General features: G+C 32.4%; 1 long non-coding RNA gene across 1 annotated transcript; it reads right to left on the reverse strand.

Moving 5' to 3' along the window:
• Positions 1-4,097: 4,097 nt before the first annotated feature.
• LOC141481379 (uncharacterized) lies at positions 4,098-5,234 on the reverse strand. Its single transcript, XR_012464926.1, has 2 exons — positions 4,544-5,234; positions 4,098-4,481 (listed from the first exon to the last, which is right to left on the reverse strand). It is a non-coding gene; the product is annotated as an uncharacterized lncRNA (long non-coding RNA).
• Between the last annotated feature and the right edge of the window lie 203 nt (positions 5,235-5,437).

Below are 5,437 nucleotides of genomic sequence, written 5' to 3' on the forward strand. Positions count from 1 at the left end.
CCTTTAATGATTACGAAGCGCCATGCAACAGTTCGTATGAAATACCGTTCCAAAATCGCGGTATGAAAATAAATACCGACCTATTACTATCTGAAATACTGTAGGAGAATTCATTGGTATTAGTCTATTTTGAGGCAGAGAAACTTTTTTTCCAAGCGATAATATGGATTGCATACGACATATCAAATATTTTCAGTATAGTAAAATATGATTATAACTAACCTCTGGTAGAAGTCCATTATATCTCAAAGTGGAGTGCAGTAGATTTGCGAGGAATAAAAACTTTGAGTTTTTACCTGACTTTGAGTTTTTATTCTTCGCAAATGAATATAACTACTCAATTACCAGTGTAAAAATATGAAACTATAACTATGTTCAACACGGTTTTGAAACCTTCCAAAAATGTGTGTTTCTAAAGAAAATCGTCTGTTGATCTTTGCTTCCGGTAAAGATCATCGCTTAAGATATCGAAGCGTACGAAATATATTCACGAACTCAATGATCCACTTATTTTTCTCCATGGTTTTTCATAATACAGAGATTAAAGCAATTGGTCTATATTTGGAAGATCTTTTTGGCCTTTATAGGTACAGAACGACCACGAGCAGTTTTGTAACAAGAAGGAAACGATGTGAAACATCTATAGCCACAAGTAATACCGATTTCTGGCGAGGCGACGGGTTGTGTTTACTAAAGTACCTATACACATAAACTGTGGTTTACTTTATAAATAATTTTTAAAAATAAATAAAAATAAAATATGTCTGCAGTGATAATTTAGAAAGTGAAAGTGAGCAGTATCCTGCAGAGAAACCTAAATAAAGAAACCTAAAGTATGCATATATCTGTGCATTAGGCCCGCATTCATTTGGTCTGTCTCAAGGGTCAGTAAATGTAAAATCTACTCTCTTAGTACATTAAAATTTGCACAATTTCCATAACATAAAAAATATCTTCAAATTGATTATGAATGAATGTTGTTTACTGATAGTAAATGAACATACTAAAGTAATACACGATAAATACAATAAACATTACAATGAACCAACAGAAATTGTTAACAGCTTCTAAAACTTGTACGTATTAAATAATTTTGATTTACGTATTCCAAAAACACTTTATTGTGAGATTTTCACTAAATTGTTTTACAAAAACGCAACACGTGTTTCGCCATACAATGGCTTCATCTGGCGTGTCTTTCAACTAATTCTACACATTCAATACTAAATATATATATAGTTTATGGAGTACCTGAAATCAGTACCTGTAAGTACCTGTAAACGAAGTACCTGAATTTTAAGTAGCTGATATTTTACCTGAGTTTCTAACGAATTAAATTACCTGCACTTATGTTCCATTTTCACATTTGAAAAAATATATTCAGTAACGGAGAGTTATTGAGTTCTAATTGATCATTCAGTAAATTACCCGAATTCCTGAATCTATTGATTTCTAAACATTCTAGAAGATTAAGTTTCAAACTCTTCTCTTCTAAATGTAACACCTCGTACTCATGATTGAACTCATGTCCTTCTGCTAAAAGATGGTTTGCAAATGTGGAATTGGTCTTTCTATTTAAAAAACTACTCCTATGTTCTTTAATTCGTGGGAAAAATGTTCTTCCTGTTTGGCCAATATACAGTTTTGGACAAGAGCCACAAGTCACTTGCTTGAAGAATACCTACATTTCATATAGATTGACAAAATTGCTTTTCAAAATCAGCTGATAGCACGAATGTTTTTTCTATTTGTTATTACCGGAACATCAAAAAAATTAATAAATTAATTAATTCTCTACTGATCATGGAATTCCTATTGAAACATTCATTATTGATAGTTATAATTTAAGATCTTCAGAGTAATATATTTGAATAACTAGCTAAGATTCTTGAGTTTACTAGTATATTAAAGCCACATTCAAAAAACTTCATGTATATTTCAAATACATATATTTCATCTTCACAGGAGTCACAAAATATTATTATTGATGTTTCACGAGAGGATAATTGCCTGCAAAATACTTATGCAAACATTTTGGCACATCGAGCATAATGTCAGCTACTCTACCAACATCAACTTCGACACAATTATTGAAGAAATCACTTTTTGATGCAAAATCAAGTGTATTTTTCCATTTCAATCAATTGAATAAACAACCTTCGTTTCGCAAACTACATACGGTATTGTAGGTACTACGTGAGTTTATGTTTTCCTGATGAATCGGGCGCAGTTTGGACTCCATCTGAAAATATACACACACCACAACCAACTACTAACAACTGCCCAGTTGTTTGTTGCAGATAACCTCAATATCGTTTTCTTGAGCTTACAGAACGTATATGTATACAATGAATTAATTATTTACCAAATTGTTTCCAAATTTCTATCACAATAAATTCGGTTTTAGAATAGAATAAATATTATTTATTATGTGCTCCGGAACAAAAATGTTTATTTATTATATCAAGCCAAATTTACTCAATGGGATTAAATTTGCAGTAATATGGTGGTAGCATTGAAACAATATTATTTTGAACTTTAGGCATTTCATCAATAATATATCACACTTTTTTCTGTTTTCCTTAACTATATGGCTAAAAGTTCCACTTTAAGTAATGTTCCTGCGAATCGGCAAAATATTTTCAAACAGCTTTTCGAAAGATTTTCCATTCATTTCTTTGTAGTAATCTACGGTTTTTTTAGATTCAAAGGCCCACAGCTCCTCTGAAACAAATCCGTCATCACTTCCAATGCGACAAACTAAAATCAAATAGCATTTTTTTATGCTGTAGGGTAGTATCCATTTGACATTAGACAAATAATCCACCTCAAGATGGCAGCCATCGTAACAATGCCGTGCAATGAATATCAACCATTTCAGATATACCAAAATTGTGAAATTTACATATAACTGATCATGTTGAAAGTCAACTAAAAAGGCCATTCTTGAGGTAGTGACAGAATTATCAACCCAAATTTTTGGTTTGGTATATCCGGCATTTACCTAAGTATATATATCTCGTCATCTGTCACCTGTAGCCTTTTTTTATACTACATAGCACTATTTCTTCCATGTCTAAAAGCTAGCTCGTTTTTGATATTTGAAATTAATTTTTTTCAACAATCTATATACAATGTGTGTGTTTGAAACTTGGCGTCATTCATGTCTTTCAAGTATCTTGTCAACAGTACGTTTCTAATGAAATATTGATGCACTATTCTTCTGATTGCAGTTCTTTAAAGTTCATCCTTCAAATCTACATTTTTTTCACAAATTTGGTTGGTTTTTGTCGCCGAAAATCTGTGATTAGTGGTGGTGGTGAATTTTCTGATAATTTTATAGGCGCTGTGACTACTCACTTCTTTTTATCTGCCACTCTGTTTACTATTTTATCTTTGAGTAATATTGGATTTTCTTGAATTCTTATACACGTTGGAATTCATTTCCTTAGTTTTTATTTGGAAATGAGACTTTTTCGACCTTTGCCAAAAAAAAAATTCTGTGGCGAACACGCGCTGATCATTTTGTATCTGCTATTTCGTTTGTATGGCTCAACAAAGAAATGAAACAGACAGTGAATATCTGTAGAGGTATATTAACTTAAACGTTTGCATAAAAAAAAAATGAATTTTATGGTTTCACCATATCACATGCCTCCCTTCAAACATACTGCTGTATCTATTTTCCTCTATAGCGCGAAAACGATATGACTCTGGTCCCAATTCTGAAGTCCATGCAGGAAAAGACGCGGGTAGAAGGAAGTTTGTATTATTGGTGGAATAATAGTGTACCTATAGTAATAATATAAATTTGTACTGGTCATTTAATAAGTAGGGGAGAGGGGGGCAAGTTGTTAAAAAATTTATTCTAGTTATTTATTTGGACTATAGTGGGCCTTTTATATGAAAATTAAAATCGGAATAGGGTAGTAGATACATTTACACAAATGATGCTGATTTTAATTAAAAAATATATATTTAGCAATTCGTAATTACCAGTTTAACTCAAATTGTAAATTGTAACAACATGCTCCCTGTAGGGGCAAGTTGTTACAGTCTAGTGGGTTATATGTTACATGAAAAAAAAATCTAAAAACTCCAAGCAACAACTTTATTAAGTGATCATGGAATGAACCCTTTTACAAAAAGTGTCTATAAAAATATAATGAAAGTAACACAAAATGGAATGAAATATAAAATAACAATCTGAACAAACCTGTTAACAAGAATATTAAACTAGTCACTATCGGACGAGCAGTGAATACAAGTGTAAAAATCGTCGTCTTTTCCACAACCAATATGTGCCCATTTTTTACACACAATGCACTGAATCCATTTTTCGTTTCAAGACTGCGAAACTGGAGCTGGCGATTAAACGCGGTGGCTCTACTCATACTAGAAGCTTCAGGTATTTGGAATGATAAATTTTGATGCCTCTTCAAAAATCCAAATAACCAATCTCTGGAAGCTATTTCATTAACCTTCCAAGTGGAATCATAAATTATAATAACCTTCAATTGTAGGTATTTCGATATATGCTTACATCAAAGTGTCCGGGGCAAGTTGTTACAGCAACAACTTTCCCCCAGATTGTTGTAACAACTGGCCCCAAGTGAACGAAATGAGGTTAGGTCGACGTTTTTTGGTAAATATTGGGAATCAATTACTAGCAACAGCATGACAAGAACGAGAAATATTTACGCTTCAAAACTACATAATACACATATTTATACCAATTTCTCACAATTGGAAACAAAAGCCAACTGACAACGGTACAGTTTCAGACCTGAAACCACATTCTACGCAATAACCGCAATAACACGACGACGAATGCCTTGATTGAATATCAATATCCGTTCACAGATCGCGGGTAGGGAGAGCCCGCTTTCCGTAAAATGTCGACAACCCATTATACTTGCTGCGTTTTAAAATGATTCTGTAACAACTTGTCACTGTAACAACTTGTCCCCCTCTCCCCTATCTTTCATCGAAATAAGTAGTATTATATGTGTTAATCCAAGTTATATAAGCTATGTGTTTCCATTCAAATCAGTTCAGACGTTTTGAGTAACAAACAAACATAAAACTTTCAGATTCATAAAGTTAGTGAGATTTCATTGTTGAAACATAGAAAAACTCCAAATTCTGGATTCTAACCAAATACATCTTAAAAATAGATAGAAATTCTAATCCGAAACATGTTAAAAGATGTCACCATTTTGCTGCAAAGTATATAACCTTCTCCCTGTATCAACGAAATCATAAATTCTCTGCGGCTCTTATCAGCTATTTTATGTTATTATTGACGGTTACTGAATGTATGTAGAGTAACTAGGCTTTGAAGAAACTTCGAAAGGCATTCAAGTATGTTAATCAATATCACGCAATACTACTCTGAATTAAAAATTTTTTCATTAAGATAAAGACATAATATTTC

The sequence above is a fragment of the Leptinotarsa decemlineata genome, unplaced genomic scaffold, assembly GCF_025532065.1.
Source record: "Leptinotarsa decemlineata unplaced genomic scaffold, Ldec_3_MD MMD2_tig00000199_RagTag_RagTag, whole genome shotgun sequence".
NCBI lineage: Eukaryota > Metazoa > Arthropoda > Insecta > Coleoptera > Chrysomelidae > Leptinotarsa > Leptinotarsa decemlineata.